The sequence below is a fragment of the Peromyscus leucopus genome, chromosome 9 (assembly GCF_004664715.2).
Source record: "Peromyscus leucopus breed LL Stock chromosome 9, UCI_PerLeu_2.1, whole genome shotgun sequence".
Lineage (NCBI taxonomy): Eukaryota > Metazoa > Chordata > Mammalia > Rodentia > Cricetidae > Peromyscus > Peromyscus leucopus.
In genome coordinates, this window is record NC_051070.1 from 18,513,116 (window position 1) to 18,538,787 (window position 25,672).

Sequence of the window (25,672 nt, forward strand, 5' to 3'; positions counted from 1 at the left end):
CGCACACATCCTCTCTCCACTTCAATGCTGTCATATTTTTCTTCAGCAACTACAATTTGCCCAAACTATCTCACCAAAACTTAAAGATAAGAGATGGAAAAATCAGGTTGAAGGGTAAAGGGAAAGTGATTGTTAACTAATAACAGCACATCAAATTTAAAGTTAGGATTGGTTTTTCTAAATTAGAAAACACAGTTTTTTTGCCCCCGCCTCCCGTTTTGGGGTAGGGATCTTGCTTTGTTGCCCAAAGTTGTCTCAAATTCCTGGGTTCAAATGATTCTTCTACCTCAGCCTTCCGATTTGCTGCAACAGCAGCCCGGAAACCAGATTCTGACTTTAAAAAAGGCAAGTTAAGGTCTAGAGCTGTAGCTCACAGACGGAGCACCTGCCGAGCATGCATGAGGCCAAGATTTAAATGCTCATTGTTGTAAAATCTCGTGGAAGTTTGAGATCTGATCAAATGTACTACTGTGGTAGAAGCCTTGTCTTACAGGGGAAATTGGAGTTCTCTTCTGGGATTCTTAGTTTTGTTAGTAAAAGAATTTAGAAACAGATGCAGAAGGAAGCTCGGGACCGATTTTATTAAAGTTTTCAAGAAAAATAACAGGACAGCAAAGCTGTTGATCTTGGCGAATTCTGGGAGAAGGAAAGACGAGGGGAAAAGAAAGACCGTTCTTCTGAGTTAGGGGCCAAGAGAGCAGGCAGCCCTGCAATAGAGTTAAGCTGGCAAACAGCCACATGGCTGGTAAGCAGCTGCATGGAAAAAGGGGGTGGGGGTGAGGAGAGCCTCTGAGAATGAGTGAGAAAGCCCAGAGTGTCGGCAAAAGCATGCCCAGACTTTGGCCAGTGTCCCAAAGGAAAGGACGGAGGAAAGGAGCATAGGGGGGCTTTGCTTTAGGCTCTGGGCTGGGTACCAGGAGTTCTGCAGGCAGCGGCAGAGAGGCAGGATTTCAGGGGAGGATCGGTACACTGTCTCACTAACTCCACAACTCTTCCTTCCATCACCTTAGCTTTCCTGGTGGCATGGACCCCTGACCAGGGGACGGGCCGGCCCAGATGCGTTAACTCTTAAGGGAGGAGACAATGGTGTATAGTATTTTAATCTTGGGAGCAGATCGGAATGTTTTGTTTCCACTCCCGGCCAGGGGGAGTCTATTCTTTCCGATCAGAGGTTTAGGGAGTGGCGAAGCTGATTCTAGCTTGCTCGGATTATCAGAGAAACAGGGGGTGTGGTCCAGAACCAACCCAGAGCCGGAGTTCATCCTCAAGGTTATTCTAGCATTCCTGTCTCAAGAACTGAGGCCCTAAAATCATTTAGGAGCCAGAATTCAAATACTTCTGGCATCTCTGCCTCCAGCCAGGACAGGACAAAGGACATTTTCAGTTTCCGGCCAAGGCCACCGATGGAGGAACCCACATCTAAACTGCCTGTGGGTGTCCATGATCTGTGCTCCTCACTTGATCTCTCGGTTCACTTTGAACTCGCTTCTGTGGTTCTCTGCTGTCTTACAATGAGGCATCTTCTTACCTCGAGCTTTCTTCTCAGCCACCAGGGCAGCACCGAACGTGTTCCCAGTTTGGCTGGAGAAAGGTGCGTTACCTTGCACCTCATCTGCCTACAGTATTTCTTCCTGGGTAGCCGAATGCTACACCCAAACCTTCAGCCACCTACCGCACTTGTTCGGCCATTGATGTCAACAGTGCTAGTGAAGGGTACAGTGAGGCCAGGTTGTGAACTACTATTAAAATACATCGAATTAGGAAACAAATTAGAAGCTTCCAGGCAAATTGCCCAAGCCAAAACTCAGGCAAACTGAACCACTGGAAACTGGTTTGCACGTAGCTTAAAATCATGACTGAAAGAAAGGAGATGCACTAGAGGTTAGTGTGCACCTCATTTTAAAAAGGGGGCCCGGTAAATTATTCATTGTCACAGGGTCTCTGTTGTATTTATAGATGTTAGCAAAGCGATAGTACCTAGAGGGTGAAGGGTTAAAGATGTCATTTTAAAAGACAGAAGCAGACCGCTTTCACCCCTCAGTTACTCATCCGTGGCTTGTATAGGTCTTCAGCTTTCTAAGCTTTCTGTCCCGATGATGATCGATGATGATCTACACTCCTCGGAGCTGCTTAGCTGATTATCTTGCACCTGTGGTAATGCTGATGAACTTCCTGCTCCCTAGGGGAGAGGGAAAGGAAGCTCCCCCAGGGTGGGGATCTCAGTAAAGGGTCAATCAGGAACAGTCTTGCTGAATTTTAACTTTGAAGGACCTTTTGTATCTAAAAAGACTTTCTGATGATGAGAAATAGGACCATCTGTGAAAACTTCTGTGATAGAGTGCTTACTTAGTTTCAGTGAGGTATTGGGTCCCACCCCCAGCCCTTTGCACACACACACACACACAGACACACACAGACACACACACACACACACACACACACACACACACACACACACACGTCTCTTGGTCAGAACTGTACCAACGTAGCCAAAGTTGTTCTCGAGTACCTCTGCGGCCTGATCGTCAATGAAACAGATGATCAGAGGATGTTTGTGGAAAGCAGATTGGCTGAGCTGTGAAGTTCTGAGGATGAAGTCTCATCTGTGACAGAGACATCAGGAGGTTGGCAATGCCAGGAACATGGAATGTTTGCTAAGGAAGACTGCAAGTAATAAGTGAAGCCAGAGGGGGAGGGTGTCCAAGGGGATGCCAACAGCAAGGTGGTGGCCACGGAGCTGCCCACATCCATTCGAGTTCACATCTTTACGCCATATGCGACAGAAGTCAAACCAGGATCTTTAGGGCTTCCTGTTGGCCCTGATGGACTCTGTTCTTCCTTTGTTCTGATCCTTCCTTATGTGCTGTTCCTCTGTTTTGGAATAGGGATGCTTAATATGTGTCTTAACATCTTTGGAGCTTATCACTTGCTTTCTGAATTTATAGGAGTTCACAGCTCAAAGTTTGATGTGAGTCTTAGTAAAGACTTGACTTTGTACTTCCACATAATTTTGAAGCCATTTCAACTATGAAGATGACACATAGATAGAAGAAATGCATTTCCCATTATGAGATGGAGGTGAGCCTTTGGAGACTAGGTTGGAAAGCTAAGATTTAGGTGTGACGTGTCCTTAGAAAAGTCTCACATGCTATCATTTAAAATACTTGCTATACCTTCTTCATGAATACTTGCTCTGTCTTCTTGGTGAATTATAGCTATCTTTTTAAAATTTGAAATCTAATTCCTAGTTTTATTGGTAAATAAAGAACTGCTATTCACCTAAAGGGTTGTTGCTTGTTTTGAGACAGGGTCTCAGCATGTAACCCTTGTTGGTCTGGAGCTCACTGTTTGGCCTCGAACTTAGAGAGATGATATTATGTTTATTTACTCGTGTTTTGTGTGTGTGCACATGTTGCACATGTGTGAGCACTCGTGTGTAATGTAAGGTAGCTGGAAGTCGGATGATAATTTGTAGGAGTCAGTTCACTCCTTCTACTATGTGAGTCCTGGTGATCCAACTTAGTTTCTCAGGCTTGGTGAGAAACAAGTACTTTGGAGTCTTACCAGCACTCTAAGAAGTATTTTAACATGTATGTATTTGTCATGCTGTACATGTTAGTCTATATCTGTAATCCAGGCTTTTGAGAAGCAGAGCCAAGAAAGTCATGAGTTTAAAACCAACCTTGGTTAAGAAAATGTTCATCAATGAGGTAGTAGCTTTTGTTTCTGTTTCAAGAACCACCTACACTGTTAATGAAGGTTTAGTGAAAGCAAAATATATTTGTGTTTTCATGCTAACACTCTCTTTATAAGATGTCCAGTTCAGTATCTACTTTCTGTACACCTATGTGAATCATGGCCAGTCAGTGGAAATTTTACAGAGTGTTAAAATTACTGAATTTGATAGAGGCAGAAAGAGACTTACTTTGTCTAGAAGTACATATATTTCTAACATATATAAAATCACAAATTCTGTTAGAACAAAACCATAATGTGCTTGCTCACTTATAATGTCTTCGGGGTGATCTTCTGTCTGCTCACATGTGAAAAAGAGGAGAGGAGACCATGAAGAGAGTCAACTAGTCACAGACATGACAAGACTTCAATATCCCAGAGTGGAGGTGGGCGCTCGGAACTAGATCCCCATAGTTGTACAAATACAGTTTACTCACTGAGCTATTTTTCCCAGTCTCGCCCCACTTTTACTGAAAAATTCGTTTCATTTTCTGGTGGTGATGGTGGGACTCCACTCTGACACCAAGTCTCCACCTCTGATCTTCTGTTCTTAAGTTTTTACCCATGTGCCTACTTTCCTAGAATGCAGTGCCCTTAAGGCATAGCTCTTCCTGATACAGTACCTGGAACAAAACATATTAACAAGCATGTATTAAGTGAATAGCAGAATAAATAATAAAATGGTAGAGTGATCAATTTTAGTTCCTGCAGTGGAGTACAGAAACAAAGGTCAGACCCTGAACCTGAGGCAGAAACAGAAAAGTCAGTTTAAGTGTCCCACCAAGTCTCAAGTTCCAGATAGTAACGGATTCTAAACTATTGAATAGAGCAGAAGTCTATGAGGTGATATAGGTAGAGTATCAATGAATAAAAATGAAAGTCTAAGGAAAAACACGTGCTTCAATCTTCAAGAAACTTCCCCTATAAAGTTCTTCTGATTACAAAGAAACAAACCAAATCCACAGCAGAGAAGCCTGTCAGACACCTTGTTAGTCAGAGGTCAAAGTGTGCAGCATTAGGAGCCACGGCCAGGGCAAGGAGACCGCACTGTTGTGCTTGTCATCTGCTTATTGAAGATAAATAACTTGGTTCTCACCAAGAAGAAATGTTCAAAAATTGCAATCAAAGAATATTCTACAACATGACTTCAATAGACTTTAAAATTATCATTATTTTGAGGGCTGGAGGGATGACTCAGCAGCTGAGAGCACTGTCTGCTCTTCCAGGGGGACCCCGGTTCAATCCCTAGCACTCACATGGCAACTCATAGCTGTCTGTAACTCCAGTCCCAGGGCTTCTGACATCCTCACACAGACATACATGCAGGCAAAACACCAACAAACATAAAATAAAAATGAATTGTTTTTAAAAATTATTATTTTTAAATGTTTATTTGTTGGGAGTTTTGAATGAGGATCTCATGGTCTTGCTGACCTAGAACTCACTTATCTAAGTGCTGGACTCAAGCTACATCTTCCTGTCTAGGTGTTCCAAATGCCAGGATTATAGGCATAACCCATGATACCAAGTTTACACTTTAAAATACCAAGATGTTGAAAATTAAGCAAAGGTTGGAAAACTTTTCTATGGATATGATAAGATAAAAGGTAGACTATTGAATCTACTTTTAAAAGGAACTACTTGTTTTAAATAAGATAAGTGATGAAAATTTTTTGTTTGAATTTATCAAATGTTACTGGACTGGACATTGTTAATATATATAATGGAGTTTTTTATCTGAATCTGTCAAATGTTAATGGACTAGACATTATTAATGTAATTCTTGACTGTATATATTGTACATATTTAGTGGATATAGTTTTTCTTGTATTAGTTATAAACTTTTTTAAATTTTTAGACAAAAAAGGGGGAATGTGGTTGACATATTGTGGACCCCAATAAACTTATCTGGGGGTCAGATAACAGAACAGCCATAATATTAAACATAGAGGTTAGGCAGTGGTAGCACACGCCTTTAATCCTAGCGTTCCAGAGGCAGAGATCCGCCTGGATCTCTGTGAGTTTAAAGCCACACTGGAAACAGCCAGGCTTGGTGACTCATGCCTTTAATCCCAGGGAGTGATGACAGAAAGCAGAAAGGTATATAAGGCATGAGGACCAGGAACTAGAGGTTAAGCTTTTAGTCTTTTGAGCAGCACAGTTCAGGTGAGAGGCATCCAGTCTGAGGAAACAGAATCAGCTGAGGAACTGGCAAAGTGAGGTGGATGTGGCTTGTTCTGCTTCTCTGATCTTCTGGCATTGACTCCAATACCTGGCTCCGGGTTTGATTTTATTAATAAGACCTTCTAAGATTCATGCTACACTTTTCCTTAATCAAAAAGATTAAAGAAAGTAGACCCAGGCATCATGGCACTTTCCTTTGCCTTTAGCCCTAGCATTTAGGAGACAGAGGCACGAAGATCTCTGTGAGTACAAGGCCAGTCTGGTTTACATAGTGAATTACAGGCAGCCAGGATTATGTAGAGAAACCCTGTCTCAAAAAAAAGAAAGGAGAGAGAGAAAAGGAAGGAAGGAAGAAGAAAGAAAGATAGAAAGAGAGGAAAAAGCTGACATTTAAGACATTTTTGTCCCAGTGGGCAAAATTTGAATGAGAATTAAGGACTGAACTGATAATAGAGTAAGATTAACTTTCTACCTTCATGCTTATATGGAGTTTACATGGACAAGTGTCTTTACTTGTTTGAAATGTCCATGTGCATGGCAGTTTGTGGCTATCAGATTAGTACTGTTACGATAAGCTTAATCCTTAACCAAACAGTGTGAAGAGTAGTGAGAGGTGAGAGGTGGTAAGGGTGCATCAGTGATGTTGCAGGGCTGGGCTCATCATGGAGAGTGTGAGCTCTGGTAAACTGGCGCTCCCTGACTTTCTGCGTCACTCTGTTACCCTCCTGCCTCTTACCATATGACCAACGGAAAGACCCTTGCAAGACACCTGCGCCTTGATCATGGTCTTGCTAAACTTCAAAACTATAAGAAACAAATATCATGCATATATAAATTACTCAATCCATGGAGTTCTGTCACAGCAGCAAAAAAGGAATGAAGCTATTCTCAGAAGGTTCAGAAAAGCAGCAGCAGCAAACACAGAGACATTCTTCTGTGCTGGCTACTTTTACATATTTTGGGATCCTTTGAAGGTAATACAGTATTTTATTTACTTATTTTGTGATTCTGGGAAGTAAGCCCAAGGCCTCATGTACTCTATCACTGATCTCCATGCCCTGCTCCCGATGATATTTTATATTCCTAAACATGAGAAGCAGGGAGAGTCTGCTGCTGGGCTTTGGCTCAAACTCCAGCGCCTCTCATTGGATACACTTGTGTGAGTTCTGTGACCTCACTGAGCTGTCTGCCCGGATTCCCTGTGAAAGACCTAATGGTGGTAATAACTACTCAAAAGGCTACTTTAAAATTTAATTTGTGGTTGTTGTTTTTGTTGTTTGAGGGGGGAAGAGGTTGCATGGGCAGAGGGTGGAAGTGAGGGAAGAGGCGTTAAGTGGGATTGGGATGCATGATGTGAAATCCAGAGAAAGTCAATAAAAGTTGAGAAAAAAATTGAAATAGAAAAGACTTTTATGAGCCAGAGAGATGGCTTAGTGAGCAAAGACACTTGGCTGGGCTGTCAACGTATGCTCCATCTCTGGGCCCATGGAAAAGTAGGGGAGGATCAGCTGATGCCAGGAAACTGACTGTCTGGGACCTCCATCCAAACACCACGGCACACATGCACCTACAAACACATCACACACACACACACACACACACACACACACACACACACACACACATACATACACACACAACCATAATTAATAAATTAAAATTTAAAAATATTTGAAAGAACTTCACATAATCTCCAGCTATTAGAAAATTTTATTGGAATCCATTTTCCTTTTCTCATTTCATTTCTTTATTTTTCTAACTATAATAAAATACTTAATTAGTTCACATATAAAAGACCACAAAGCAGAATGCAGGTAGCGACTGACTTTTATATATATATATATATACAGAAAGATGAAGTATTTAAGCCCTTTAACTATTTAATACTGTTATCTATTGACTAAATCTATTCTGAATCCAAGGTATGTTCTTGTTCAGATCCATTAGAATAACACAGTGAAAGCATATTACATACAACTTACGCTGCCACAATAACAATATTGGATGCCACTAAGGTCTGAATATAGAAGCATTCAAGTGCAAATACAGTTCTTTTCACTGGCAGAAATAGTCAGACATTATGGATGTCACAGTGACAGAGACCATGTCGCCAAATCAACAACAAAACATGACACACTTTCATATTCGTGAGGTTGCAGTGGCAATGGAGAAAATTCGTTATGATGAAGAAAAGATGGCACATTTGTTCGTAAGTGTTGCGGTGACCCAGCTCCACAAGCTGCAGCATCATCGTAAAGCCACAGCCGCCGCGCCGCCGCGTATTGTCTCGCAGCTCCGTGGAGCTGGGTGGGCTCAGCTTTTCCCTGAGCTCAGTGTCTCAGGAGACTAAACTCAATGTTATTTGCTGGGCCACCTTTTCCCTTGAGGAGACACTGTCCTTCCAGGCTTTTACGGACTGCTGGCAGGACTCCTTGCAGACAGGGCTGAGGTCTCTGTTTCCTTGGTTGTTGTCTGGAGGTGACTTTTAGTTCCAGACCAGACTCCACACCATTCACCTCACAAAACCCCTTCCATCTTCAAACCAAGAACCCGGGGTCAAATCCTTTGCACACTTTGACTCTCTCTTGATTCCTCTTCCGCCACCTTTGGAGAAAGTTCTTTGCTTTTGAAGAACGTGTGTAATTAGTTAAGGCCATCTAAGATAATCTGCCCTTTTTAAGGTCAATGGTTCCATTTAGCATAACTAAGGAGTGACATGTTCTCACATTCAAAAGTTCCAAGGAACAGACTGTTGACATATTGGGAACCGTCCCAGAGAAGAGTATTGGGTTAATACAATTAGTTTGAAGTACGTGTCTTGTACAGTAGGAAAAACTAACAATTCACTTTCCTGTGAGGTTTCTTCTGTAAGTTCTGAAAGTATGTTTTTTTGGAATGTTTGTAACTTAGGTATATCTGCATAAATTATGAGTTAAGAAAAACATTGAAATAAAGAGAACAACCCTTACTGTATTCTCTTACGTATGAATGCAAGATAATCTAAAGGCATTTGAAATTATGCTTTCTCTCCAAATGCATGGATTTTCTACAGGTATCACAGTATTGTATCACTTAAATTAAGATTGTGTCTCCTTCATCCCATTTCTGGTTTCTATCCTTAACTGCTAGATTGCCAAATCACTGTGTCTCCTCAACTCAGATCTAAAAGCCAGCAAGGAAGATAATTAATTGGAAGAACATTTATGCTGGTTCTGACTACAAGGGCGTCACAGTTTACCGTACCAATTTTGACTTGTTAATCACCACAGAATAGGCAGATTTAAAGAAAATTGGAACCAAGTTGGAGAGCTGTACATTAGAAAGTTGAAAGAGGAAACTGAATTGGACAACTTCAAATACAAGGAGCAGCATCAACAACAGCCCTTAATACAAACAATAACGTGGATGTTTGTGTATTTCTAGGCATACTCCCCTTGGAGGGCCTGAATCGGGACATCCCTCCCCTGGTTCTATAGCGCAGAGGCTTGCTTTAGGTGGGGTTGGAAATGCCCTAGAATGGCTCTTTGTTGATTTTCCCTCATGCTAGAGCCCAGTTCTGCTGTGAAGCAAAGTGCTATTGAATTTGCTCACTCAGGCAGAACACTCAACAGGAAGGAAGGAAGCGGCCATTCTTTCTGGTCCTATTCTCTGACCACCCGGCTTAAGCAAGCAAACAGCTCTGTGGGTTTTCTTTTTCTTTCTCTTTTTTCCCCCTTCTCCTTCTGGTGGGCACTGGGGAAGGGGGCGGGGATGGATGCAAACAGGCTCTTCGGTTTCCACTCATTTTTGTATCGTCGGAGGGCATCTTTTCATGGCTTAGATTCAGGTACCCATATTTCAACAGCAAAATATAGGAGAGAGAGAGAGAGAGAGAGAGAGAGAGAGAGAGAGAGAGAGAGAGAGAGAGAGAGAGAGAGAGACTATAACGTTCGAAAGTGCAGCCAATGTGTAGCGATGCGTTGGACTTTCTCTATGGCTGTATTGTGAAAAGAGGGAATGGCAAATGTTCCGTTTCACTAATAAAACTCAAGACCAGTCAGCAGTTCTAAGTGATGGCATCCGAGGCTCCGAGCTCTTCTCGCCATTCTGGGGAAGTCCTTCCCCGCTGAACTTGTTTTTCTTCCTTCATTTTGAACAAATAGTGTAAGGATAACACCTTGTTTCACATAGTTGTGCTGCTAAACAAATATAGAAAGATGTACTTAGAAAAATATTATATTATCCTAATAAACAACATTAAGATTCTGAGGGGAAAAATGATGCCAATTAAAATGAGTCGCCATGATATGATAGAGAGTGGAATAAAAACTAAGGTGACTGAGTAAAACTAATAAATTTGTGACAGATTCGTTTCCAATTCTCTTTTCTTTCCTTTATGAAATGATGTCTTGCCTTGTAACCCAGGTTATTCTGGTCCTTTGTATTTAATCGAGTCTGGGATCAAACTCATGATCTTCTGGCATCATCCTCCAAAGTGCTGGTATTACAGGCATGTATCTCCACACTTAATGAAACAATTATAGTTTGAAAACACATTTATCAAAAGATTGATACCTCACATTATTGTTTTTTTTTCCAATCTGAAATTTAGTGGAAATGGAAAAAAAATTAAGATCTTAAGAATAACCACAGTTTAGCTTTATAGGAAAATGGTGCCTTTAGAAACATGAACTTTAGGCATTTTTTTCCAAAGGAAAATGATTGCAGTTGCATTTTACTAACATTAGAAGCCAGGAGAAGTTTACCTTAGGTTATTTGGGCACATTCTGACAATCTCTTAAAAAATATGTCACAGTCCTTCATAAGTAATAACTCTGTTAGTAAAGTATGAAAAAAAAAAAAAAGCCAGAAACCTTTGGGAGGAGAGGCAGGAATCATACCTGCGTGATGTCTACAAACAGACACAGCAGAGGATGTGTTTTCATCTGGGGTTTGTAGACTTTTTCCTTTCTAGGGACCTGATACAAGGGGAGCCTAGGGTGGGTTGGCTTATGAATTGGGGTCTCTCTCTCTCTCTCTCTCTCTCTCTCTTTTTGTGTGTCCTCCCTGTCTCCTCCCTCTCTGTGTCTTCTCTGTCTCTCTATCTCTGTCCTTTCTCTCTCTCCCTCTCTTTGTGTGTCTCTTTTCCTTCTCTTCTTCCTCCCTCCTCCTCTTTTACAAAGTGTCTCATGTAGCCCAGGTTGGACTCAAATTTGCTATGTAGATAGAGGTGACCTTGAATATCCTACACCTGTCATGTACAGGGTTCCTACACCTCCCATTACAGAGATCCTACACCTGTCATGTACCGGGATCCTACACCTCCTATATACAGGAATCCTACACCTCCCATGTACAGGGATTACAAGCACAGTACCATACCTACTGAATTCAATACTCTAAACAGTGGAACAGTTCAATATTTTAGCAATCGAATGTTTCTGTATGTGCAATGGCCAAAATTTAATTCAAATTTGTGAGTACAAAATTCAGGACTATATTTAGAGCCACATCAAAACTGTTTGATATAGTGTCCTAACTCCAAGCCAGTTTATTGAATAACTTCTTACATAACATGAATCAACAACTCAAACAGCTATTTTTAAAACCAAGTATTCTAATGTGATACAATCCCAAAATGCACTAATTTGCTCTTTACTTATTAAGGAATAATGGGTGTATGATATTAAAGTCTTTGTTTTCTGTAATGAAACCACTATTTCTTTAAGAGTAGAACCAAAAAAAAAAAGAGAGAGAGAGAGAGAGTAGAACACATTGATGCCCACTAAAAACATTGCAACTCAGAATATACAGTAGTCAAGAATCCAGTTCAAGGCATTTCAAGCATCCTTCATTGGTGTTAGGTGCCCTGAGGCAAGCACACTGCAGAGTTCTTGTGTTGTATCCTCAGAACCAAGGCCACCTTGACTGCTCATCCCAATATGACTGAGAGTTTTCAGAAACATGGTGATAATAAAATCAAAATATCAATCAATTCTGAAAAACACTGAAGATGCTCTATGTCATGTAGTATCAAATATTCAGCTAGGATTTAAATTTTTATGAAAAAGTAAAATAGCACAAACATTTTCATTAGTATGCAAATTTACTTCCACCTTTAATAAATGTATAATATCAAATAACTGTTTTAAAATAAATGGTAATGGTTTGTTGTAGTAAGTGTTTGATTAGTATGTCTATTCTAGATGCCTAGATACTTGGGCTTACATAACAACTGTTTTGGATGAAAAGACATTGCCAGTGGAGAAGTTTAAGAAACCCTGCTCTAGACCAGGCCTGAGTTGGGTGTATTGGGATAGTTCTTGCTTGTCTTAGAACCTTCACTCTTCCTAGCCAGTCGTGGTGGCTCATGCCTTTAATCTAGGAGACATCAGGAGGCAGATGCAGGTAGATCTCTGAGTTCCAGGCCAGCCTGCTGCAAGATATCCAGGGCTTACTCAGAGAAACCTTGCCTCAAAACAAAACAAAACAAAAAAACAAAACAATCTCCCTCTTTGTTTTTCCATTTTAGCTGTTAGTAATTAATTGATTAATTTCTTGGTAATTCTCATGAATTTTCTTAGGCACAGGTAAATCATGCCTTTGTGAGCTCTCTCTTCATTTTCCTCCATGTGCAGTCTGCACAGCGGTGGATGGCCAACTCTTTGTGCATGTTCTTTGCAGTTCTAGGCAACCCCAGGAGAAAATGCTTTTATTTCATTTCTATTGTGGTGCTAAAGATGAACTCACGGCTGATAGCATGTTCAACAAACACCGTACCATTGAGCGACAAGCCCCCAACCTTGAGCACAGTAAGATTTGTCGCTGAGATGACAGCAGTGCTTCCTCTGGCTCCTTGATGTTGGGGACCAAGAATTTCCTAGAGTCCCAGAAGCATAGGCTTTATTTTCCTCTGATTACCGTAACCAACACTGGGCACTAAGATCTAGCCCTGGGATCTTTCCCACAACCTATTGTGAGTGTGTGTGTGTGTGTGTGTTTCCATCAGTTAACATGTCCACCTGACTGGTGTTACATGACTTCTTGACAATCTTCCGAATGATCTTGGGCTCTACAGAGGTCTGAAGATGGCTAGTGAAGGATTGCTACCATTGCCAGGGAGCTGAAAGGAGAGAATGCTACAGTTTTTTGGTAATTTCCTTTTTAGTTTTTGGAATAGTGTTTCATATAGGCCAAGCTGTTTTTGAATTTGCTACATAAAGGAGGGTGGCTTTGAACCCCTGATCCTCCTCCTTCTACCTCACAAGCGCTAGAATTTCAGGAATCACCCCCACGTACTCATCTTAAAGGTTGATGCTGTTTTGTTGGTGATACGGGGGGGGGTGTCAAATCCTGGGCCTTGCATATGCTAGACAAGTGTCCCCCCCCTGTCCCGCCCCACCCCTCCCATCCCGCCCCACCCCCCCTCCGCAAGCAGCATCGCCTGGCCTTGGCTACTGCTTTTGGCAGTTGAGTAGCTATGGCGACACGTCTTGGCTGCTCACCACTGCTCTCAGTAGTGAGGCGTTCTGCGGTGATTTTTTGAGAGGTTTAAGAGGAAGCTTCATCTTCCTGTTGTGGATGTCTAGAATGCGAATCTGGGCTCCCAGCAAGCTCTTTCCTGGGGTTAAGAGACCAGTTAGTCCTTAAGGGTGGCAAAGCCTTAGTCAGTACTTTGTGCTGTGGTATGTAGGGGGTCCTGGAGAACTTCACACCCTAGAATTGACTGTGTCATAGCTTTATTGTTATGGAATTCAGAATTCTTCCTTTGTGATAAATCGTCCTTTTGTGTGAAGGTCACTTATTTATTTCTCTCCTCTCTGTCTCTTTTTCTTTTTAGAATGGATCCAGTTTTAGGCTCTTCCTGAAGATGAGTCAGTGTGAAACCCTGCAACCTGCAGGAAATGAAAAAAGTTCCCAGAGAATAGAAGCCTGAAAGAAAAGATATATTTCTTCCTTTACAGTTTTTGTCAATATCCTCTCATCTGAAGTTTTATTTATTCCCTGAAGTTTTAGGTGACAAAAATAGAGAGGAGTAGTTAGTCTGGGATTGCAGAGAGCTCAGATCTGGTTCCCAAGTTCATAGTTTTAATGCAATTTCCTGCTCTGTTGAATGACACCCTTGGAACAAATGATTTTCTCCTGTTGTGGGTAGATCTGAAATTCCCTCATTCTCAGGCTATGCACTGAAGGACCTGTGTGTGTGTGTGTGTGTGTGTGTGTGTGTGTGTGTGTGTGTGTGTGTGTGTTCAAAGCCATGACCCACATATCCAGTCACTTCTGTGATAAATAAGGGAAAGAAGTGACCTATGCTATTGATGACATGGTCTTCACTGGGAGAACTCAGGGGTCCTCCTAGAAAATCTGCTCCAAAGATGGGACAGACCTTCTTGTCTTGCAATACTAGGTTTTGCTATGGTAGGAGGACTGATTTAAGCCTATCCATCCTGGGAACTGGACAAGACACAATTTGTGTAATGTGCAGCACAGTTTGTCTATATTTTGTTCTTATTCTGAAACTTTGTTAGAGCTGGAGTTTAAAGGTGGTAGACTAATTAATTTGACAGAGGAAATTTCAAGACAGGATCATGTTCAGTTATTATTGGTGTCTTTTAGCCAGTTTTACAGTGATAATCTAGAGGCAAAGGAGAGTAGAAAGAGTTGAGAAACAAAATTTGGGCAGAAAAGGAACATGAGGATGTAAAAAGGGAGGGCATGGTTGCTAAACAGATTAGTGCTATAACAAAAGGCATTGATTACTTTGCAAGGAGATAATAGGAATAATGCCTTGAGGGTATTTCAGGAATCAGTCCTACCCAACCATCATAGGTTACCAGGCATAAAATTGTCAACTCATTTTGACACCTTTTCCCTTGAGATGAAAGAACCACAGCATAGCCTGTTCACACAGGGCTGCCTAGGGAAGTGCTTTCTTGGGTACAGACACCTATCTACTGAAAGGCCATTGTAGAGAAAGCTTGGCTATTACTCAGACTTGAAGGAGACCTGACTGGGTGTGCAGGCATGCAGAATGCATGAGTTTGGGGATGATTATGGCTTCCCTAGAGATTTCAAAGGAAGGCAGAGGAGGACATGCAGTGTGTAGCAGAGTCAGATTTCCTGCAACAAGCCCCTGGAAAGGACATGTGTGATCCTGTAAGGGTGCAACTTAAGCCACATCAAAGACCACAGCATGTTGGAGATGCCAGAATGCTGAATACATGGCTAGGAAAGCTGCAGGCAGCAAGAGAAACCAGCTCAAGAGAGGTGGTATGGACTGCATCCGGCAAAGGCCCAGAGTTCCATAGTTTTTCCATGTTCTGAATGCTGGACATATTTGGCTTATTAGCTTTTAGGTTTTTTCTTTCATTCTTTTTTTTTCTTTCTTTTGTATAGCCCCTGATGATCAGTTTTGGGATGGCAATATTTTTTTTCTGTGGCATTATATCTTTAAAATATGTAATTTGATTTTAATTTATAGGAGCTTACAGTTAAAAGTTAATGTGAGACTCATAACGTATTTTGAGCTAGGCTTTTAATCAGTGGCTGGAACTGTTAACTTTAGAGATCTTGGAGATGAACCAAATACATTTTTCATTTATGCAATGTGTATGAGCCTTTGGGGACCAGAAACAAATGTTATGGTTTGAATGTGAATGTCTTCTATAGATTCTTGCTTTGAATGACCTGCTCTCAGCTGGTGACACTGTTTCGGGATGTCATAGAATCCTTGGGAGGTAAGATGTGGTAAAAGGAAATAGGTCATTGGGGATATGACTTTGAAGGTTGCATCTGGGCCTGTCTGTGCCTCTTCTCTTTCCTGTCCACTATTAACCATCTGTTCAAATTTGGCATACTAAATATAGTTGACATGTATAGAATATTTCATCAAACAACAACAGAACACACATTCTTCTCAAATGTGTTTAGGGTATTCTCTAAGAAAGGTTACACATTCTGGATCATGATACATTAAGAAAAAAAACAGAATTCATACAATGTCTGCTCTCAAACCACTGTAAAAATTAGATAGGAACTGATAGCAAGAAAAAAATTGGAAAAGATACTCAAAAAGAGATTAGACAACATACTTCTAAGTAGCGTACAGGTTAGACAAATGTCTGAAGGCAAGTTGAAACATTTTAAACAAATAAAAAAGTAAAGCTTATCCATGTTTGTAGGTTTTGACGAAAGCAGTGTTGAGATGGAAATCTGTAGCATAAATGTATATATTAGAAAAAAGTTTTTAAAAAATCTAAAAATCAATCAATTATCTACTACTGTAGGAAACGAGATAGAAATAATACCAAGTCCAAAGGAAGACAATAAATATAAAAAATTTCAAACCATGAAGTCAATACAGAAAAATAAAACCCAAAGCTAGTTTTTAAAGAGATCAACGAAATCAATATTTCTAGCTATACTTAGAAAACAAATGATGGCAAATTTGGTAACATTGGAAATGAAAGAAGGGGCATTTATTACTATAGATACTGTATTAGTAGAATAATAAAGATATGTGATGCACAATAGTAAAATAAATTACTTGGAAGACAAATATGTCCAGACTCACGCACATGAAAAACAATATGAATAACACTATATCCATTAAAAAAATTAATCAGTGATCAATGACTATAATGGCTAGCTTTATGTCAATCTGACACAGGCTAGAGAGAAGGGTACCTCTACTAAGAAAATGTCCCCATGAGATCAGGCTGTAGTCAAGCCAGTAGGACATTTCTTAATTAGTTATTTATGTGTGGGAGGGAACCACACCATTGTGGGTGGTGTTATCCCTGGGCTGGTGGTCCTGGGAGTTATAAGAAACCAGACTGAACAAACCATGGGGAGCAAGCCAATAAGCAGCATTCTTCCATGGCCTCTGCATCAGTTCCTGCCTCCAGGTTCCTGCCCTGCTCGAGTTCCTGTCCTCACTGCTTTTGATAATGAACTGTGAGTAAAATAAACCCTTTCCTCCCCAAGTTGCTTTGGCCATGATGTTTTGTCACAGAAATAGTAACCCTAACTAAGGCAGAGAGCTATAAGCCAGAAAACACAAGACCTGTCTGGGTTCACCTAGTAATTTCTACTGAGCTTCAAAGGAAGACATTATATTCCTCCTCCAAAATTTCTTTCAAAGGACAGGAGGAGAAGGAAGACTTTCTGGTGTTATCTGTGAATCCAACATTACTCTAAGAGCAAAACCACCAATGGCTTTAGAGAAAACAAACACAAACAACTGTTAATTAGTGTCCGTCACTGATGGATGGTGGTGTGATAATCCTCAATAAAATAGAATCCAGAGGTAGAAAAAGAAGCATACATTATGGGATTTCCCCAGGAAAGGAAGTCTGATTCAGTATTTGAAAATGAAAGACAGAAAACAAGAAAAAAACATCAGTGACTAATAATTACTATCAATGATGAATTGTGAACTAAAGTGTAATCCAAATAATTCTTTCCTCCTCAAAATGATTTTGGCTAAGGTGTTTATCACAGCAACAAAGATGAAATTAAGACATGATTGCACTACTTATTTGGGAGGAAGAAAGTTGGAAGAAAGTTACTACTTCTCTTTCCTAAATTAATGTTCCAATATTTGGTTTTATCTTTAATTTTTTAATTTTGTTTATTTTGTGTTTATGTGAGATATATGTGTGAGAGCTGGTGCATACATGCTATGGCACATGTGTGAAAGAAGTCAGAGAACATCTTTGGGGAATCTGCTCTCTGGCTTTCTCCTGCCTCAATATTTTATACCTAAACATTAAAGTACTAAAAGATCGTCCACTTAGATTGGGGAAAAATGGTTTTCAACAAGATCTCCCAAATCCAGAAACAATAAAACAAAAGCTAATAAAGTGACTATAGATGAATTTTAAAATGTTTGATATGAAAATAGACAGATAAAAACATTTGCATTGTATAAATGAAAAAGAGAATTGCTTTTCTGTATGATTAAGAAATAGGACAATTCCAACATTAAATTGAGATAGATCAAAGCACTTAAAAATGATTGAAAATATGGGAGCCAGTGTTCAATTTTGTTCATAATTAAAGGACTAGAAAACAGTCAACAAAAAAATTTCAATTGCCAAACTGAAAAAAACTAAAGATTTTTTTTTTTGAAAAAATATGATTGTGGGGACAATCTAATAAAAAATTGGGAGGAGAATAAATAAAATTTCTCTGAGTAACAATTTTGTTGAAACTATTAAATTGATTAAATTGAAATTGTGACTTCCATGGAGGCTTCGTGGGTTTCTGTCTTTATATTTAGCCTAAAAGCACATTAACACAGCTACAGAAGGAAGCACCAAGGAGGATGGGGTACAGAATTGGTGACCTTACAATGAACTAACTCAAACCATAGGTCTAGTTAGATGAGGGACTCCCACAGGAAAGGAAAAAGTAGGGGCCAGGTGCAGCAGAATCTTACAATACCAGCCCTTCAGAAACTGAGGCAAGACAACTGGATGCCTAAGGTTGGTCTGTACCACACAGGAAAATCATGTCAAAAATAAATAGGTACAGGTAAGTAGGTAGATAGTCAAATAAATGTGATATAATAAATTTTATATATACAAATGATCTATGTATTGTTCAATAAAACCACCTAATTTAAAACAATTTATGTCTTGAAGAGCATGCTTATTTTCTTATAAAAAGATACTTTCTGAAAGAATATGCAAGACATTTCTGATGGCCTTTTCTCTCGCCTCCTCCTCTTTCTTCCTTTAATTCCTTTTCACTTTGTCATAGGGATTAGACCCAGAGCTCCACAGATGCTAAGCACACCCTCTACCTCCTGTCTGTTCACTCCACCCTGCACTGCTGGTTTTTCCCTACAGCAGGACTAAGTTCACATTGAAGGTGGACACTGACTGCGTTAGATCCCTCTCTACACTGTCTGCATTTGTTTCATTGCAAGTCATTAAAATTGCTCCCTGACATGACTTTTTAAAGTCTAATGAAGTACATAGCATCTCTTGTTGCAATAGAGTTAAATTGTCTCCTTTATCTGTGTGCCAACTAACTGAAATATTTCAAGACATGTTTTGTTTAAGGTGCAAAACTTTAGTTTTCTCATCTATAATCTCACATTAACAAGCTCTTCTTGATGAAATGCCAACATCTCAGTGAAAGAAAGGGTCCAGGTTTGAATTTGTTTCTTTAAATTTTAAGAACAGAATTTTCCTATAAAATGGTCTTCTTTTAGAAAGCTAGTAAAAGCAACCTTAATCAAAGATATGTGATGTGGAAAAGAGTTAGGGAAATATGAACATAGAGGTACAGAGGGCAGCAATAACTGGAAAGCAGCATATTTATATCCTGTTACCATAAAAGACAAATTTGGGTATCAAATAACTTTATTAAAGTATCAAATAAAACTGAATTTATTTTCAAAATACATACGTGTGGTGATATTTTATTTGTGCATCCCAATAAAGCTTATCTGAAGATCAGAATTAAAAAGCCATCTGCTATAGTAAACTTAGAGGTCAGGCAATGGTAGCACACACCTTTAATCCTAGCATTCAGGAGGCAGAGATCCATCTGGATCTCTGTGAGTTCAAGGCCACACTGGGAACAGAGCCAGGAATGGTGGCACACACTTTTAATTCCAACACTAGTTAAACACAAAGGTCTGTATAGACAGACAGGAAGTGATAGAGCTGGGTAGAAAGAGGAAATGATGTAGCTGGGTGGAGAAAGGAAGTGAGATGGCAGGGACAGAAAGGCATATAGGCATGAGTATACAGGAAGTAGGTCTCTCTGGAAGCTGAGGAGTTGGTGAGGTGAGGTTGGCTGTGGCTTGTCCTATTCCCTGATCTCTCGGCTTTTGCCCCAATGTCTGGCTCCAGGTTTTTATTAATAAGACCGTTTAGCAATTCATTTTACACATATGTGCATTCAAAAATAGTATAAAAAACTCAAACATATATACAAATTGGTAGTATAAGCAATGATCCTGCATCTCAGCTGTCATGTGGCTGATCTTGTTTTACATTTCAATATCACTTTTGCTTCCTTTCATATTATAAGACTTATTTTTAATTTTTATTTATATACATGTGTATGTAAACATATGCCAGTTGTGTGCTGGTACCCAGAGAGGCCAGGAGAGATGTTAGATCCTCTGGAGCTAGAGTACTGGGTGGTGGTGAGCTGCCCAATATGATTACTGGTAACCAAACATGGATCCTCTGGAAAAGGAACAAATACTTTTAATCACTGAGCCAGTTCTACTACCTCCCATATTGTTTTCATGCAAATCTTAACCATAATATATTTACATTTACAGGCAATTCAGTATATCTCAATAAAAGATAAGGAATAGAAAATATTATACATTTGAAAACATTTGGAGAAATATAACTGGTGTTTAGGAAACTTTGTGGATGTTTTCCAGAAATTAAAGATTAAAAGAAAAAAAAAAGTTGACTCTCTGAATGAACAACCAAAATCAGTGCGAACAAAATACTAATAATAAAGCTAGAAATCTATGGAAATAAGACATTAAGAAATATATGATAGGGGCTGACTAAAAAATTTAAAAAAATTTTCTTATCCAATCAACAAGTTTTTAATGAATGAGAGCTGTAGATTTTGAGGACCAAGAGTGTGGTGGTTTGAAAGAAAATGGCCCCCAAAGGGAGTGACACTCTTGGGAGGGAGGTGCTTTGCTGGAGTAGTTATGGCCTTGTTGGAGGAAGTGTGTCACTGGGGAGAAGTCTTTTACTTAAGTTTTGCTCAGTGTCACAGTCTCCTTCCTGTTGTCTGCAAGATGTAGGACTCTCAGCTAATCCTCCAGTACTACATCTGCCTGCATGCTGCCATGATCCCTGTCATAATGGTAATAGACTAAACCTCTGAAACTGTAAGTGAGCCACCCCAACTAAATGGTTTCTTTATAGGAGTTGCCATAGTCATGGTGTCTCTTCATAGCAATAGAAACCCTCGCTGAGACAGAAGTTGGTACCAGGGACTGGGGTATTGCTGTGACAGACTGGATCATGTTTTTGTTTGGGATAATATGGACTTTGGGAGTTTGTGTTAGGAGAGCAGTGGAATGCTTTAAGTACTGTTTAATGGGCCATACCCATAGGAGTATGGAAGACAGTGGTGCTAAGAGTTATTTGAACAGTCAGGGACTCACTCAAGAGGCTTCAGAGGAGAAGAATTTTAGCATGTTGCCTAGAGATGGTTCTTGTGATATTTCCATGAAGAAAGTGGCTGCCTTTTGCACTTGTCCTAAGAGTCTACCTGAGGCTAAAGTGAAGAGTTTTGGATTAATTCCATTGGCAGAGGAAATCTCAAAATAGCCTAGTATAGACTCTGTCACATGGTTATTAGTGATAACTCTAATGAAGATTTATAATGAAAGCTAACAAGTTGAGCAGGATAAATTACAAAACATAAATTTTGAGGAGAAAAAGAACACTAGGAAGTGGAATAAGCTAAGTTCTGTGTTCAAGGAGATAAACAGATTAAGAAATGGAATAGAGGGAGTGGTGCCCTCAGGGCAAGATCCCACCCAGCTAAGTTTCTGACTTGTGAAAAGGAACTAAAGAAAAGCTTAGAGCCAGGTGTGGTGGTGTGCATCATTAACGCCGGCACTTGAAAGGTAGAGGTGGAGGATCTCTGAGTTTGAGGCAAGCCTGGTCTAGAGATCCAGTTTCAAGACAGCGAAGCATAGGCAGTGAAGGATATAAAACTGGTGAAGATGTAATTGAACAAGAGGGCCATGTTCCAGTCCCAGCGAGCAGCAGAACTTGGCAGCTTTGGCCATGTGGTTCTGGAGCTAAGGATAGAAGATAAGGGTTATGGAATTTGCCCTCAAGATTAAGGAAAAACACTGAGGCTAGGCATGTGTCAGGGGTGTCCCAGAATGAAGGCATAGAGAAGCCATTGAGTGACGCTGTGAAGTTGAAGCCTGGATTGCCATGGTGAACCCAAGATGTTAGAGATGTCAGAGCTTGGGATATCTGCCAAGGAGAGCTGCTAACAGGAGTAGAACCTGCCCAAGAAAAAGAAGTATGTTGCAGTCAACAAAGCTGAACAGAATTGGAGATCTGAAGAGTGTTTTGAAGTCAGACATGGAGATGCATAGTTTGGATTCTTCCAAGGTGGTTTTCAGTCTTGCTTTGGTCCAGTATTTTTTCACTTTGCTCCCCTCTCTATGTTTTGGAACCATAATTTATATTCTGTGCCATTATATGTTGGAAGTATGTGATCTACTTATTCTTTTTAATTTTACAGGTGATTACTGTTAAGAGATTCCCACCAGTCTCAGAAGAGACTTAGAATTTTGAAACAGTTTTGAGACTGGTACAGACTTTGGACACTTTCAAAGTTGTACTAAATGCATTTTTTAAAAAATTTTTTTTACTAAATGCATTTTTGCATTATGATATGGCTATAAGCCTTTGGGGGCCTGGGAGGGGAATTTGGTGATTTGAAAGAAAACAGCTCCTAAAGGGAGTGGCACTTTTGGGAGGTGTGGCCTTGTTGGAGGAACTGTGTCACTATGGAGGTGGACTTTGAGGTCTTTTGCTTAAGCTTCACTCAGTGTCACAAGTCACAATCTCCTTTCTGTTGTCTGCAAGATGTAGAACTCTCAGCTTCTCTCCAGCACCACACCTGCCTGCGGCCATGCTCCCTGCCATGATGATTATGGACTGAACCTCTGAAACTTAAGCGAGCCACCCCAATCGAATGCTTTCTTTATAAGAGTTGCTGTGGTCATGGTCTCTCTTCACAATAGAAACCCTAACTGAAGACAGTCACCAGGCTCTATGCTATGTTGCTGTTTATGTAGGTCCTTTATGAGTTGTGACTATTTGGTAATATAGGAAGAACTGAGAGGTTTTAAGCAAATAGGGCATTCAATAGCATCTCCATTTTGAAATGATCATTCTGATTGCTGCTATACTCAGAGTTGGCTGTTAGGGCTGAGATATAGCTTAGTTGGTAGGACACTTGCCCAGAGTGCCCTGGATTTGATCTCCATCACTATGTAAACCAGACATGGCAACATCCCAGAACTCAGGAGAGGGAAAGGTGAGAAAGCAGGATGGTCAGAAGCTCAAGGTCATGTTCAACTACACTGAGTGAATTTAAGGCCAGCCTAGAGTACATGAGATCCCCTTAAAAACAGAAACAAACAAACAAAAAAACCCTCAAACTACTTCACAAAGAACTATACAGATAATGAAAATGTCATCTCTCTTATGTGTTAATACAGATATGCCTCTGAAAAAAGTTTGTTGGGGGTAATGAAGCTGAGAACTGCTCAATATTCGACAGCAGGATGAAAGTCAGGTCTACCATACACAAAGAAAGACACGAAATAGAGAGAAAGTCATCCACATCCACATTACCATTCTAGAGAGTTCAGCAAGCAAAGTTTTTCTTAATGTGATTGTGTTAGACTGAATTATCCCCATAGCTGATTTAACTCTCCATTTAACTTGAGAAGTTCTTTCTAAAGCAAAGTTGTAGTTTGGAAAGTTGCCAATCATTCGGACAGTAGAACAGACATTTCAAATCTTCCTCAGTCCTTGGGGTATCCAGAGAGCAGTAGGCTGAGCTGGAATGTTGCCAGTGAAGCTCTGACATTCTTTTATGGACCTACAGTTGGTGAGTTCTGTCACTCCGTTTAACAACTTTCTTCTGCGTACTTTTTTCTAGTAAGATCACCTTTTTCTTCCAGGTATTGTGAACTGACTGTACATGAAGTGTAACGTAGTCACAAGTTATTCATAACCCATGAAAGTTTTTCTGAGCCATGTGAGGTATGAGAGAAGGTTCAGATGCATTGTAAATGGTGATTTGTTAAAACAAATTTGAAAATAATAAGGTTGCTACATACAAAATCAAACATAAATATAACCAGATGTAGGAAAACCAGTCAGTTTTTGAGGACAATAGAATTCTCCTATGTTGAGAAGTGGGGAAACCACATTCTCAGGGAATAAACATTACAGCAGGAAATTCTTCTCCAAATCTCAAGTTTATAGAAATGCATCTATTCCACAGAAACTCATGAAAATAGTCAGCAATTCTCAGTAATGTAGCTCAATGGTTGCACTTTGAAAAGAAATGCTCTTCTTAGCAATTACTACTGAGAAAACTTCATTGCCTGGACTGAAGAAGAAAAAGGAGATCACAAAATTCCTTCCTTCCTTCCTTCCTTCCTTCCTTCCTTCCTTCCTTCCTTCCTTCCTTCCTTCCTTCCTTCCTTCCTTCCTTCCTTCTTTCCTCTGCCTCCCTTCCTCTCTCCCTCCCTCCCTCTCTCTCTCCCCTCTGCTTGTGCCCTCCCCCCACACTTCAGATCAGATTTCACAATGTCTCCTCAAACTTGTAATCATCCCTCTAAACTTCTTCAGCACTGGGGATCAAAGAGTGTGCCTCCACAGCAGCTCCAACATTGGAATCTAGATTTTTCTTCCTCAGTGTATTAAAGACTTAGTATTTCTAATAACTCATCTGGAGGGGTAACCTAATTAAAAAATTAACTTCAAATGCCAAGAGCTCTTTTTGTTGTATGAAGTTCTTAAATAACAGGAGGATTGGAAAATAAGATCAAATATAGCCCAAACATCATTTAACAGATAAAGTCAATTTTATGTTACCAAAGATGAATGAACTAAGCGATTTAAATTCTCTTAAAAGAATGGCCTTTGAACAATGTATATACAGCTGCTACTGGTCTATAAAAAGTTCCCTTCTTCAGTGAAAGAAAAACTTTATTATCCTGGAGATGGTGGGTTTTTTTCTTTTCCCCAATAAGCTTCTTATTTCGTTCTTACAATACATGTCAGCATGGTCCTTTATTGTGAGCTAATACACGCAGAGAGTTATAAAAAGCAGACTTTATGGCTTTAAATTCAAATCATATTGTCAGAAGAGGCATCTTTGGACTCAGTTTTTACTTCTTTATCCTCTCTCTACCCCATTTTCTGGTCTCTTTTCCTTTATTATTCACAGATCTGTTTTTCATAGATTTTCTTTCTTTTGGAATACTGTCATGTTCCAATGTTAAACTACTTACTCTTTTTAATGGAAATGTTGTTTTTCGGTGATTACAAAGGACATTGCTCTTGACGTTTCTGAGTTCTCAATTTCCTTTCTCATTCTTTCATGCAGCTTTTATTCTCTCATTGTCCAGACTTTTCCTCAAATGCCGTTTTATGGTTTGCCTTCCTAGTAAGAGCGCCAGTATTATAATACCTGTTATTTATATGATGTTTTACAGCTTTATAAAGCACTTCAATTTCTTTGGTTTGTTTATTACATTTTGTTTCTTTTGAATATGTTTGTCAAAACTTCTTTTCATGTGAAAACCAGCAGTGAATGAGGCATATATTGTTGTGGGCCGTTACCAGAAGTGGTTTTCTCCTAACTCTTTTCACAGCCTTATTAATACTGAAGTTTGAATCCCTTCTGAAATATATTAATCCAGCAATTGCAAGCTACAGAGGACTAACTGGTACTATAGCTTTTCTTTCTAAAATTGCATTAAATAATGGCACATTTTTTTATTTGTATTTTCCACAGAGTAATGGTTGAAGAAATTACAATTGCTAAAATGCTGGCTATTTTAAAAGGTGCTCCTGGCTGCACAGATGTGATACTCATATTCCAGATCTTTTTTAAACTGGGCACTGAAATTACAAATTAGCAGCCACCATTTTTGTGTCAGAAAGATCATTAACTTTTTAGTGGTAAGGTAAAAGATCTTTGTAGTCGGGGAAAATATGCATTT